The sequence below is a fragment of the Lygodium microphyllum genome, chromosome 21 (assembly GCF_053477565.2).
Source record: "Lygodium microphyllum isolate KBCC chromosome 21, Lygodium_microphyllum_v1.1.10, whole genome shotgun sequence".
NCBI classification, from domain to species: domain Eukaryota; kingdom Viridiplantae; phylum Streptophyta; class Polypodiopsida; order Schizaeales; family Lygodiaceae; genus Lygodium; species Lygodium microphyllum.
The window spans coordinates 12,743,220-12,756,973 of record NC_141155.1 but is presented as its reverse complement, the minus strand read 5'-3'; positions in this window follow the sequence as shown (position 1 = coordinate 12,756,973).

The window sequence follows — 13,754 nt, the reverse complement described above, 5'->3', positions numbered from 1 at the left end:
CAGGCAAGGTAAGAGTCTAAGTTGGGGTTTTGGCACGCTCCGGACGCGATGGTGATGTCAGATTTGCCAAATTCTGATGACAAAATCTTCTACAATAGATTTCAAGTCTGAGACAGCATGTATTTGTATGCCTATGCTTGTTTGGGCATGACTACATAACTGGTTTGATGCCTATTGCATCCCGATTGATTGGGGGATTGAAGCTACATGTAATGCTATGATTTTGGCCTGATTTTGGGACTGGAAATACACAGTTTATAACAGTAAATGCATGCTGAACACTCTTGGACTGAAGCTTTGACATATGCCTATTGGTTATGGATGTATGTCGGGTTATTCTATGATGTATTGATCATCGAGGGACGACTTTGAGCTTGTCATTGAATCCGAATACTTTTGGAAGCTTATGGATCTGTGCATGAAGGAGAATGTGACTATGTCTGCTCACTTGAGCCAGTTCCATGCTATACTCAAGAACTTGACTTCGCAAGATATCACTTTTGCAGAGGATGTCACTCCTCTTTTCTTGCTTCGTACTCTTAATGAGTCATGGGATATATTCCGCACTGCATTATGTGCCTCTACTGCTACCTTGAAATTATCTGATGTTGAGAGTGCTCTTCTGCACAGGAAGAGGTTAACCGTAAGAATTTAAATGCCTCTTGTGTGTCTCATGCTATGATAGTTAGAGGCAGGAATAATGGATATGGAAAGCATGGCAGTGGTAGTGGCCGTGGACGGGATTCTCAGAAATCTTGGTCCAAGTCTCATGGGAAGTCACGTAGCAAATCCCATGGCAGGAATGCAGATGTTACTTGTCACCATTGTGGGAAAAAGTGCCATATTAGGCCACAATGCCATGAATTGCACAATGAAAGGCACAAAGATAAGGGGAAAGACAAAGTGCAAGATAAGTCTTCTGATCGCAGCATAGTGCCTACAAAGTCCAATGTTAAAATTGAAGAGATCAATGTTATGCAACCTGAGGATATTGATGATGATGATTATATCCTTGCAGCTTCTTCTAGTGTTTTGCAGATGACAGAGATACACTCTATGTATGCACAGTGTTGGCTCTTGGACTCAGGTGCATCCTTTCATGTGACACCTTGTCGAGAGTGGTTTCATTCATACCATACTATTTCGGGTACTGTGCGCTTGGGTGATGACAACTCTCTTGATATTGTGGGCATTGGCGATGTTAGGTTGCAGTTTCCTTTTGGCAGCAGTTTTGTTATGCACGATATACGTCATATACCTGCTTTGACACGCAGTCTCATGTTAGCTGGACAGCTTGATGATGCAAGTTATCATGTATCTTTTGGAGACTCTGCATGGAAGATCACTCATGGCAGACTTGTGATTGCGAGAGGTGCCAAGGCTGTCAGTCTCTATCCCTTGATTGTATTAGCTTCTTCCCTTGATCATGTTTTGTTTGTGGGTTCTATCCCACATGTATCTCTTTGGCATGCCCGTTTGGGCCATATGTCTTTGAAGGGAATGAAAAATCTTTTTGGTTTGTAGTACTCACCGCCCCTTGATTATGCATGTTTTGATTCATGTGAGCATTGTCTTTATAGCATGCAGACTAGGTCTACGCATAAGAAGTCTAGTAGGCCACGCATGAGTGAGCCCTTGGCATTGGTACATTCGGATGTCTATGGGCCCATGCCTTGTCAGTCTATTGGTGGTGAAAGTATTTTGATACGTTCATAGATGATTTTTCATGGAAAGTTTGGGCTTATCTCATTAAGCTGAAATCTGATGTCTTGGTTGTGTTTCCGAGATGGCTTGCATTGGTTGAGAATGTTGAGATTCAGCAATCACACTCATTAATAGCCTCTTTGTATGGAGCTTCAGGGCCAAGGGCATGCAGGGTTACCTATCCCATATGCACAGTAGTGCCTACTGCAGTTTCCTACTTTCCTATAAAGCATTATACTTGCTTCCTTTTCTTAAGGCAATGATAGTACTCTTTTCTTTTCAGTGAAGTGTCAATGTCATTGTCCACATACACAAGATTGTGTTTATGAGTCCAAGTCTCAATCTTGGAACCTAATTCACTTATGTAACAAACAGTGTCTTTGTCTTCTCCATCATGAGTCCACACTTCTCCTTCCATCCACCATAACCCACTGCCATGTCCTAGATCCCGCATCTTTCACAGAGAACCAGTCTGGGTAAGGCTAAAATGCCTAAGGATAGATAATGGGGGTGAGTATGTCTCACATGCTTTTGAGCAGTTATGTGATGAGAGGGGTATTAGGCATCAATTGACCGCCCCCTACACCCCCCCAGAATGGTTTGGCTGAGCGGATGAATAGAACCATCCAGGAGCCTGTACGTAGTATGCTTAGTCATGCAGGCCTACCATGGAGCTTTTGGGTTGAGGCAGTTAGTACAACTGTGCATGTCATAAATAGATCACCTTCTAGTGGTTTGGATTTCCAGGTTGCAGAGGAGCTATGGACTGGAAAACCCCCCTCTTATGCGCATCTCTGTGTCTTTGGATATGAGGCATTTTGCCATGTGCCTAGGGACAAGAGAAGTAAGCTAGATCTTAAGAGTGTCAAATGCATTTTCCTTGGTTATGGGGATGCAGGCGAGATGGGTTACCGTCTCTGGGATCCGCAGGCACGGAAAGTCATCCGCAGTCATGATGTAGTCTTCCATGAAGACAAGATGCATCGGCAGTTTGAGAGAGTTGTTGAGATCCGCAGGGTCATATTTCAGGAGGAGCCGAGAGCTCCTGCACAACCAGTTGGACAGCCTACAACTGCAGTAGATGCTCATGGTCAGGGCGTTGGACAGGAAGCTAGGCAGGCAACAGAGCTTGCCGTGAGACGGTCTACTAGAGACAGACGTCCACCAGATAGATTTCAGCCCTCGATGCATTATGTCTTGGTTACAGATGCAGGAGAGCCTTTCACTTATGATGAGGCTATGTGCAGGGGTGATAGTCACTCCTAGGAGAGGGCTATGCAGTCTGAGATAGACTCCCTGCATAAGAATGACATTTGGAATTTGGTTTTCTTGCCTACGGGCAAGAAGGCTTTGCCATGCAAGTGGGTGTACAAGCTAAAAAGTACCCCTAGACACCCCAAGCCGACATACAAGGCTAGATTGGTAGCAAAGGGTTTTAAGCAGGAGCATGGTGTGGACTTTTATGAGGCCTTTTCTCCTGTGGTTAAGATGGCCACCCCGTGCTTAGTCTTGGCTTTGGTTGCTCAACTTGACTTGGATTTATATCGGATGGATGTCAAGACAGATTTCTTACATGGGCACTTGCGTGATGAGATTTATATGGAGCAGCCTAAGGGCTTTGCAGAACCTAGCAGGGAGCACCTAGTGTGCAAATTGAAGAAAAGTCTTTATGGCTTGAAACAGGCACCTAGGGAGTGGTATCATAAGTTTGATGTCTTTATGCAGTCAGGGCTACAGTCGGAGTGCTATGGATCCGTGTCTTTACAGAAGAAAGCTCTAATGGTTCTTTATTGATTTTGGTACTCTATGTGGATGATATGTTGATAGCAGGGAAAGCTCATGATGAGCTAGATGCTCTTAAGGCTCAGCTCAAGAAGAGTTTGGAGATGAAAGATCTGGGACATGCCGCTCACATACTTGGTATGCGCATTACATGCGACAGGCATCAAGGACTCCTCTACTTGTCACATAGGGAGTACATTCATAAAGTCGTTGAGCGCTTCCGCATGCAGGACATAAAGCCTATTGGCTATCCATTGCCTTCTTATGTGAAGGTATCACAGGCTGATTGTTCGTAGACAGAAGAGCAGACGGCCGAGATGGCCAAGATTCCCTATGCATCCGCAATGGGCAGTCATATGTATGCCATGATAGCCACTCGTCCAGATATTTCCTTTGCAGTTGGTGTTGTGGCATGCTATATGGATACACCTGGCAAGAAGCATTGGGATGCCGTGAAGGGTATCATGAGGTACCTGAAGGGCAATGCAGATATGTGCATATGCTATGGCAGCCAGGATACAGGAGTCGTGGGGTACACTGACTCTGATTATGCAGGACATGCAGATAGTAGAAAGTCCACTTTCGGCTATGAATTCACCTATGCTGGAGGTGCTGTTTCTTGGATGTCCAGGGTGCAGAAATGCATGGACCTTTCTACTATAGAGGCCGAGTATGTTGCAGCCACTGAGGCTTGTAAGGAGGCCATTTGGTTGGGTCGTTTAGTTGTTGACCTTGGTATTGATGCTATCCCTACAATGCATTTGGATTCTCTGAGTGCTATTCAGTTAGCCAAGAATCCGGTCTTCCATGCAAAGACAAAACACATTGAGGTGAGGCATCACTTCATACATGGGGTCGTTGAGGACAAGTCTGTTGATCTTGTCAAGATCTCACTTGACCAGAATCCTACACATCTTCTCACGAAAAGCCTCTCTACAGAGCGCTTTGCCTTTCTCAGGAGGTTGATGGGTGTGGGATGAGATGACGTCTTTCCTCATCCTGTTGTACATGTGTACATGTTGTACTGTCTTTTTTCTTTTTCTTTTCACTCCTCACTGGGGCATATTCACCTTTAAGTGGGAGGTTGTTGGGGGTAAAGGCGCCTCTACCTAGCCATCTATGTATTACTACACTGACAGTCACCGCCACTGCACACTGTAGGTGGCAAGCACCCGTCACCTCACTTTATTGATGGGACCTAAAATGGGCCGGCACTGGCTATAGCACTAGCCGGACCTCATGCTCATGACACATAAACACCCTCACGGCCTCGCGGACCAGAAGCGTCAATCTAAGGCTGAAGGACAAACTGCCCTAAAGCTTAATTCATGCATTTATAGTTCATAGTCCAACATTTCCCTAAAACTCCTCAGAGGGAGAACCCTTACACATTGGCAATGCCACGATCACACACATATGGAGGCACTCCACTGACTAATCGTCGGAGCCCCACCTGCAGCTCTCCTACATCTCAGGGATTGGCCCTTTGATGCGCTGCTAAACATATAACACAAATGAGCACAAAATCCTCTCTTTTATATTTCTCATATTTCCAGGAGAAATACCATGCTTCCTCACTTCACAGTCCCTTAGGAAAGCGACCCTCTACCCTACGACAAGGAATAACCTCACCCTCTTAATCGTGGGTCAAAGTCCCAAGAAAACAATTGCTATGCAGTCCAGGAGATTTTCCTTCGATAGCATGAACCATGCATAGTGCATAATGTGAATGGTTTAATGCACAAACAATAGAAAATTAGCATTGTGCATCGTGCGAAACCAATCTTTCCATGATTTCCATGCTAACGTTTATGTATTGAAACGAGGAGAGACACTGAGCCTTACACTCATGCTGCCTTTTCCTTTATTTTAAAACAACATCCTATAGCCATGGTGCAACACATAAATCAGATTTAAAATTGTACTTTGATGCTCAAACTCCCCTCTCACCCTACCGTTTAATGTTTTGCAATCGTTGATAGGTGTAAGAGTCATTTTGTGTGTATTTCTTTGTAGAGAAAGCAATAAATACGGACAAAAACATAGAAATGAGAGTAAACCGAGGCTAACCTCATGCTCTATCTTCATTATACATTGCACAAACACTTATGTGATTTTCTGAGATTTTCCTTTTATCGTTTCCTAAATTTCTCCCATTTAAACCCATTTTCCACCATTTTTTGGTATTTTTTCTCTATTTTCTCCAATAAAAATAACTAGAAATTAAGATTCATTATGGGCTGTGGCCCTTAGGTTTCTTGATAGTAAAATTTTAGGTTTTATTGATGTTATATCTCATGTTCCCCCTTTATTTTGCAAAAAGACCCCATTTTGCCTCTTAAACGCGTGTTTTACGGGTTTTATACCATTAATTTCAGTCATAACACTTATGATTTTCTAATTTTCTAAGCATAAACTAATCAAACTCATAGCAAACAACAACATAATGCATAATCAGCCCATGGGAACAATATTTCATCAACCAAATAGTATAAAAACTCATTTTTTCTTCATAAAAATTGAATTACCGCTTAGGCTTTGTGTCTTGGGATCTCGGTTTTGCTATGGGACTGCATGTCAGCCCTCATTCAATGTCCAGCATCTTCAAAAACAGCACTCTTCATGTCTTCATCCACCCGGAAGCAATCTGGCTTCATCCGGACAAGCTTTCCTCCATCATTCTTCATTGTCTTCTTCCACATAAGAACAGGCCCTTAAGGGAGAGAGAGGAAGGAGAGAGAAACACTGAAATCAGAGATCTCCATTGAGGCCACCATTTGAGGAGTGAAGCACGGCGATAGAGTCAGCATCCAGAGGGGAATCACTGCCAATGATCATTGGGGGCAGCATGATCCATCCATCAAGATGTGGGCGCATTTTTCGGCCGTTTGATAGGCACCATCTCCCCACGTTTTCTTTCTCTTTTTGTTGCCCACGATTCATGCTACATTAAAATGCCACATCTCCCTCCCAAGGGTCATGACCACTTGCCAAACTTTGGTCCACCTTTTCAAATCTTGCCCATTTGTTGGCCATTTCCCCGTCCGGACTCCGAATCGAGCTCTGAAAAATCTTGGGCGTCCGGCTTGACATCCCGCATTGGCCTGTAACTCCTGATAATCTGCACAGCAGTCTGAAAATTTATCAAAAATTAACAAGTCGCTCGGGCACCTTTAAAGCACTTTGACGCTTAAAATCGTCCTAGGTCGAGCCGCCGCCTTCGATGTTGAATATTTTTCCTCTAAATTCCATATTTTTTGGCAAATTTTAGGCACATTCCGGGCTCAAAATTCCACTCTCATTGGCGACCATGGGATAGGGCGACTTAGCCCGTCGAATCCTACAACAAATCCGCACAAAACAACCAAAGGAAGCATCAAGCTGATACAAAATAGATACATATTAAAACATAGCACAGTGCTCACCCTACCCCCTGACAAAACCAAAGCATGACATCCACAAGGAGTAAGCCTAGCATAATCTGATAGAAAGTCCGAAGCTAGTCACTAACCAACTGCTCCAACATGGCCAAACTAAAAAGAACTATCAAAGAGGTTGCCCTAAGTGGTGGTCTGAACTACCTACCTAACTAAGGACAACACAACTAGGAGCTCCTATTAGGCGAGGACTCCTATAGCCTGATCAAGAAGTATTTTCTTTTAGAACATGCCTTCTTTTAGGGTTTTTATTTTATTGACATACTTGGGCATGTAAAAAGGAGGGAGCTGAGCGTAGTGACCCAAGGAGAACAGGGCATCGGCCTCAGGTCCTGTCTTGGTACCCAAGAACCTACCAAGCCCTCGCAAGGCAACACTTAATCCTTTTCTGACGCTCACTTTTATTTCGCTCCAACCTTCCTTGATTTCTTCTTTTTCAACAAGAAGCCACCCCTAGGAAGACAAGGCATCAGCCCCGGGTCTGACTCGTCCCCAGGAACCTACCAAGCCTTCGCAAGGCGATGATCAACTGCTTATAAATTTTTCTTTTTTTTCTTTTCTATTTTTATAGGGGGTTAAAACCCCTTTTTACACACCTTTGTATTTATTTATTGTCTTTAAGATATTCAGGGTTTCTTTTTCCTTATCATTATTTTCTTCTGACAGGCTTCTCTAACTGCCTCACAACTAACAAGAACTCCTAGAACGGCTGCCTTCAGGCTAGCAGAATAGGGTCACTAGGACTTCCTTCTAAAATAGGTCTTTCGATGTCGGGCAATGTCTTTACAGGAGGCAACGACTACTCAGACCTCCCTCAAACATACTGAACCTAAACCTCGGGGACTTCATGCCTTGGACGCCAATCCCCAATAAGAAAGAAAGACCCCCTTAACAAGTACACAGACACATGTAGCATAACAACCACAGTACTCATAAAGGAGAGATATCACCTAGATAGGGTCACGAGAAGCTTCCATGCAACAAAAGGCTCCTTCCAATCTCTTCTTCGAACCTGTCTAGCACAAAACTAAAACAAGAAACCATTAACCGCACCTGCACTAAACAGAAAATTGGCCCTCTTGGCCTAATGAGATAAATCACTTCACTACAAAACTTGATCGGCCCTCTTGGCCTAATGAAATAAAGCAATAACACCTCGCAAAACTGGCCCTCTTGGCCAAACAAAATCAAACAGAATAACACCTACACATGCCTCCCTAAAATTGTACAGATATAAAATAATAAGCTCCTCTCCAAGGAGGAAAAAACAGGCTCGTAGCCCTAAACTAAATGCATAAGGTTATGACCCATCCCTCCTGCATATATAGCAAGAGGCGTACGCATAACATGTTGTCTAATCAGCCTATGGGTCCAGGATAACAATGGTAGATTGGTCTCAGCTACTCTTTGCATCACCCATATCAACCATCGTCTGCCATATATTGCATGCTCTGATAACATTCCCCACAAGCGACCGGGTCCTTTTTCATCATTGATCACAATATCCAAACTAGGACCACAATTGAATAAAAGGTTTTTCTCATAAGCAAGATTTGCCAATGAATCCGCAAACTGATTCAAGTAACGTGGAATCAACTGAAAAGACACTCTCTCAAACTCTTCAAGTAGGGTCATAGTAGTCCGATGATACATACAAAGAATGGGAACCAAGGCCTACCTAGCAAGACTCGATAGCTAGGACGTCCTGCAAATCTGAACACCCTAAAGTCCAAGAAACATTCTACACTCGCAACTGTAACATGGACCTTAGTAACGCAACCTTCTGGTTGTCTTAGACTATCATCAGCCATTCTCAGAAGGGTGGAACTATCTTTCTGAATGCCTAGACCCAACCTCTCCTTCAATTCTGAACTCATGATGTTGACGGAGGATCCAGTGTCTACAATGGCATGTTCCACTAATATTCCATCCACATAAGCTGGAACCCTAGGGCAGTTCTTTTCAGCATGGTCAAACCAATCTTCCCCTACCCGTGCTATGCCCAAGGGTTCTACAATATACCCAATACACAGAATCTTCTTAAATTCCTTGCGTACTCCTAGAGATAATTTGATCAATTGCAAGAGGTTCACGTCTGGTTTGACTTCGCAAAGAGAACTTGCTAAATCAAAGTCATGATAGGTAGCCAAAGCTCTCTTTTCTCGCCAAACCATCCTCTCTTTTGGTCTTTGGACCAGTTTTGCTGCTTCTTTCTTAGCTCTTGCCTTCTTTCTGGGCACTTTCTCATCCTTCTTAGGGTCGCCTTTTCTGTCAACCGGCCTTAGCGGTCCCCCTTCTATACTAGGATTCTGGGCTTGCATCCCCTTATCCCCTTGTTTAGGGTTTTCCTCAACCGGTTTTGTATTATCTTTGTCAACCTCTTTAGCCTTTTGGCCTCTTGTCACGGCTCTTAAGTTAGAGGTTTCAGCATCATGGACTCGTACAGCCTCAATAAGGCTGACTCTGTTGCCTTGTGGAAACTCTTCTATATTTGTTTTTCCCCTCTGTAATATTTGATGGACCTAAAACGGGCCGGCACTGGCTATAGCACTAGCCGGACCTCATGCTCATGACACACAAACACCCTCATGGCCTCGCGGACCAAGAACGTCAATCTAAGGCTGAAGGACAAACTGCCCTAAAGCTTAATTCATGCGTTTATAGTTCATAGTCCAACGTTTTCCTAAAACTCCTCAGAGGGAGAACCCTTACACATTGGCAATGCCACGATCACACACATATGGAGGCACTCCACCGACTAATAGTCGGAGCCCCACCTGCAGCTCTTCTACATCTCAGGGAAGGGGAAGAAGAGGGAAGAGAGAGAAGAGGGAGAGAAGAAGGGAAGGAGAAGAAATGAAGGGGAAGAGAAGAGGGAGAGAAAAGAGAGAAGAGGGAAGGAGAAGAAGAGGAAGGGGAAGAAGAGGGAAGAGAGAGAAGAGGGAGAGAAGAGGAGCAAGAGAAGAAGAAGAAGAAGGAGAAGAGTTAGTAAGAGGAGATGAAGAGGGAGAGAGAGAGAGAGAAAGTAGGAGAATAAGTGGAGAAAGAAGAGAGGGAGAGAGATCTCTGTGCACCTGGTGTCGTGACTGAAGGAATACCAAGCTCATCATCCAAACTCTCTAAACCACTAGAATCTCCATCAAATCCCAAATGACTATTAGATGTGTCATTACCATCCAACACTTTCTTCTTTCCTTTGTCTTTTCCTACAACACTTGTAGATCCACCAGAAGATGTGGGGCTACTCAGCCTCCTAGACCAAGGGCTCACTATAGGTGTAGTACGATATGATGTTTCTGGTCCATTAAGACTCCATGATTCTTGCTTTTCTTTCTACACATAGCTATCATGATCATTATCATCATCTAATACATCACTAGCAGGTACATACCAACTATTCGTCTCATAAAAAATAACATCCCTTCTCACTCTGAATTTACCTATGTCAGGGTTATAACAACAATACCCTTTTTTCTCTAAAGAGTAACCAATAAAATAATATTTTTTAGCCTTTGGATCAAGCTTCTTTTGCAACTCATCTAGCACATGAAGATATACAATACAACCAAATACTTTCAAGTGTGATACATCGGGCTTCTTGCCTATAAAGCATTCTTCAGGGGTCATCCCATGAATTACAGCAGTGGGAGTTCTATTCATAATATAGACAGCATCATGAACATGTTCAGACTAAAATATTTTGGCATATTCTTTTCAGCCATCAATGCCTGTTCAACTTCTGCAATATTCCTATTTTTTCTTTCTACAATCCCATTTTGCTATGTGGTATACCTACAAAAGTAAATTGCTTGTTTATCACATGAGACCTCAAGAAGCCACTAAACTCATTAGAGAGGTACTCTCCCCCTCCATTTAATCTCAAGAACTTAACTTTCAAGCCTATTTTTATTTCAATAGTTGCTTTTTGAAATATTTGAAGTTCTCAAATACATTACTCTTTTCCTTCATGAAATATACCCATAGCTTCTCTTTGTGAACAGTCATCAATAAATGTGACAAAGTATTTGCTACCACCAAGAGATACATTTTATGTAGGCCCCCAAATATCTGTATGCACAACATCAAGTATATTTGTGCTCACTTATTTGTCATGCAAAAAGGGTTGTATTGCTTACTTACCAAACTGTCATGCTTCATATACTTTATGAAAATTTTCAACTCTAAAGGAAGGCAACTCTATAACCAATCCTTTGGATTGTATTAATTTTAGCCTTTGCAAATTTGTATGTCCAGTACGTTTATGTCATATTTCTAGGTATGCAAGCACTTCTTTTCCTTCAGCATACATAGTGGCATTGTGAAAGAGTAGGAGATTAAGTGAAAAGAAGAAGAGAGGGAGGGAGAAAGAAAGAAGTGAGCATCAGTAACTGCAAGGAGCCACGCCCAAATCCCTCTGTCAGAAAAGGACCCCATCCTGCAGTCCTTCTTCCGAACCTGTCAACCCAAAACCCGACAAGGTCCGGATTGCCCAATCCCCGCAAGACGAATGGCTCCCAAGAAGAAAGTCGCGGGAAACGTAGGTGTCCAAGCCACCGGTAATGCTAGAGGGACGAGCGGAACGACCAACGCAACACACACGAATCAAGCCCAGGTTTATACACATGAACTGATAGGTTTTTTACAATATTTCACATAAAATAATAGGCTTCCATCCAATCTAGTACATGAACGGTTATCTAGGATTCATGGTTCATGCTCGTGATTACAATAAACACATGAAATGATAGCTCCCATTTTTAGCATGCAAATGCACAAATGCATGGAAATTTAGGCTTTCATGTACTTAAGCCACACAAATACATGCATATTAGGATTAAAAAGTCATCGACTAAATGTGAAGGGAGTTAAGGATCATAGATTGTGTCAATTTATTAAACGATCCTTGTGCATGGGAGATGAGTTGGATGGAAAAATTCTGCATAGCATCGCACTAAGAGAGGATGGAAAGAATGTATGACAAGTCTTGCAATATATTTAATGTGTTTTAAAGATTACCAAGTATCTTAAAAGACGTGCAAAGAATCAAGGATTCACAACTTGGAACCCTAGGATAAAACCCAAGGGAAAGAGAGATTCAAAAGAAGTTGAGTGATTAAACACACGTGCTCGTGAGTTGTTTTTAATGAGCTTGTCTTAGATTATTGGAAGTGGATACCCTCCTAGTTTAAGCTAGGCTAGTAACCTGACTCTAAATGGAATGTTGATCAAGGCTTATGCTTGGTTGTTTTGAAAAGGATATTTCTAAGTGAATTGGCTAGTTGCCTTGGTAAGAGGAGATCATACTAAGGACAAGTGGTTTATAAGCAAAGTGATTGCTTGATGTAGAAAATGATATTTTCTTGATTGGAAATGAAAGGGATATTTCCCTAGAAATTGTTACTATGCTGGTTGCTTCAACTATGGTTGATTTCCTAAAGGAATAATTAAGGAAGGATGGCGCTAGCTACCCCCCACGAGCCGCCAAACCCTAACCAAGGGGATTGTGATTTTGCATCGGGAATGTGGACCGAGCTTGCCGTGACAGGTCTCTCCGTAGAAATTACTTGGCGTAGGAGGACGCTTGGATGCCAGTGGGGGCTTTGGCCGTAAATCCCAATGCCTCCGGGCCCTACACAAGTGTTCTACATGACTCGAGATGGGACCTTGAGGCCTTGATACTAGTTACAAGGCGGAATCTTGGAAGGATAAACCTTCGGATTTTATTGCCAAAAAATGGAAGGATTTTTCTACAGAGGCAGAAAGGAGCACTTAATTCTCCTGTATGGGCAGGGGACACACATTAATATGAAGATAAGTTAAGGAAGTGTTTGATCTTGTTTTAACTTGTCTTCATGTCTACGGCATAAATTACGTAAAGGAACCTGTGAGTAATGGGTTAATTAAGGAAGCTGCTTTTATGTGTCAAGCATAACGTGGTAGGTAATTAGATAACTAAGACAACCCTCGAGGGAAGCGTGGTGGATGTGACCAATGGGTCTATCCTACGGAAGGGTGGTCTCAGTTAGCCGAGAGCTTTCCTTAAAGGAGATGTTAATAGGAAATGTTAGGAAAGAGTCGGTCTATGACCTTAGACAATGTTGACTAGAAACTCGGGCTTCAGGTCCATCCTAGTGGGAACGGCTGGATAAGTTCCGTTGCGGGGAAAACTTGAGAGACCCTAGTTGGAAATCCCCATGTCATTCCTTAGGAGTGTCGGGCGGCATCTTCTAGATATATCTCTTGACGGACTGCTAAGACATGTCCCGCGATTTGAGGAGCGGGCACGTTACAGCACCCCTAAGAAGTTTTTAGTGGAAGCTTCTACTAGGAAGCTTCTTAAGAAGCTTCTTTAGATTCGTGCTTTCTGTCAGTCGGCTTGACAACGCCTCCTCCTCCTCCTCAATCATGCTGAGAATGATGAAGGAGACGAAAACATTGATTACGAGGTGTGGGGGCGGCAGTCCGGTGGCCTGGCAGTGTGTAGGTGGAGCAGGGAGAGGCATGGCGTGTCAAGCGGAGCAGGGGGAGGCGGCAAGACCCCCGTCATCCGAGGGGGGAGGGGGGCTCCCCTTAGATAGTGGGGAGGGGGTGGTTCATGGGGGGGAGACGGCCGTTTGACGGGCCGCCACCCCTACACCTGGGGGGTGCATGCCCCCCCTCGCACTCTTACTCCCTCTCTCTCTCTCTCCTCGAGATGCCGTCGGCAGGGAGAGAGAGAGAGGTTACAGCCCCCTTAGAGGAATCTAAATGTCCTCATCTTGAGAAGATCTAGGGGTATTGTTGGTTGAGAGTATTTCATCCATCCAGGTGGCATCCTCTTCGGGATAATCT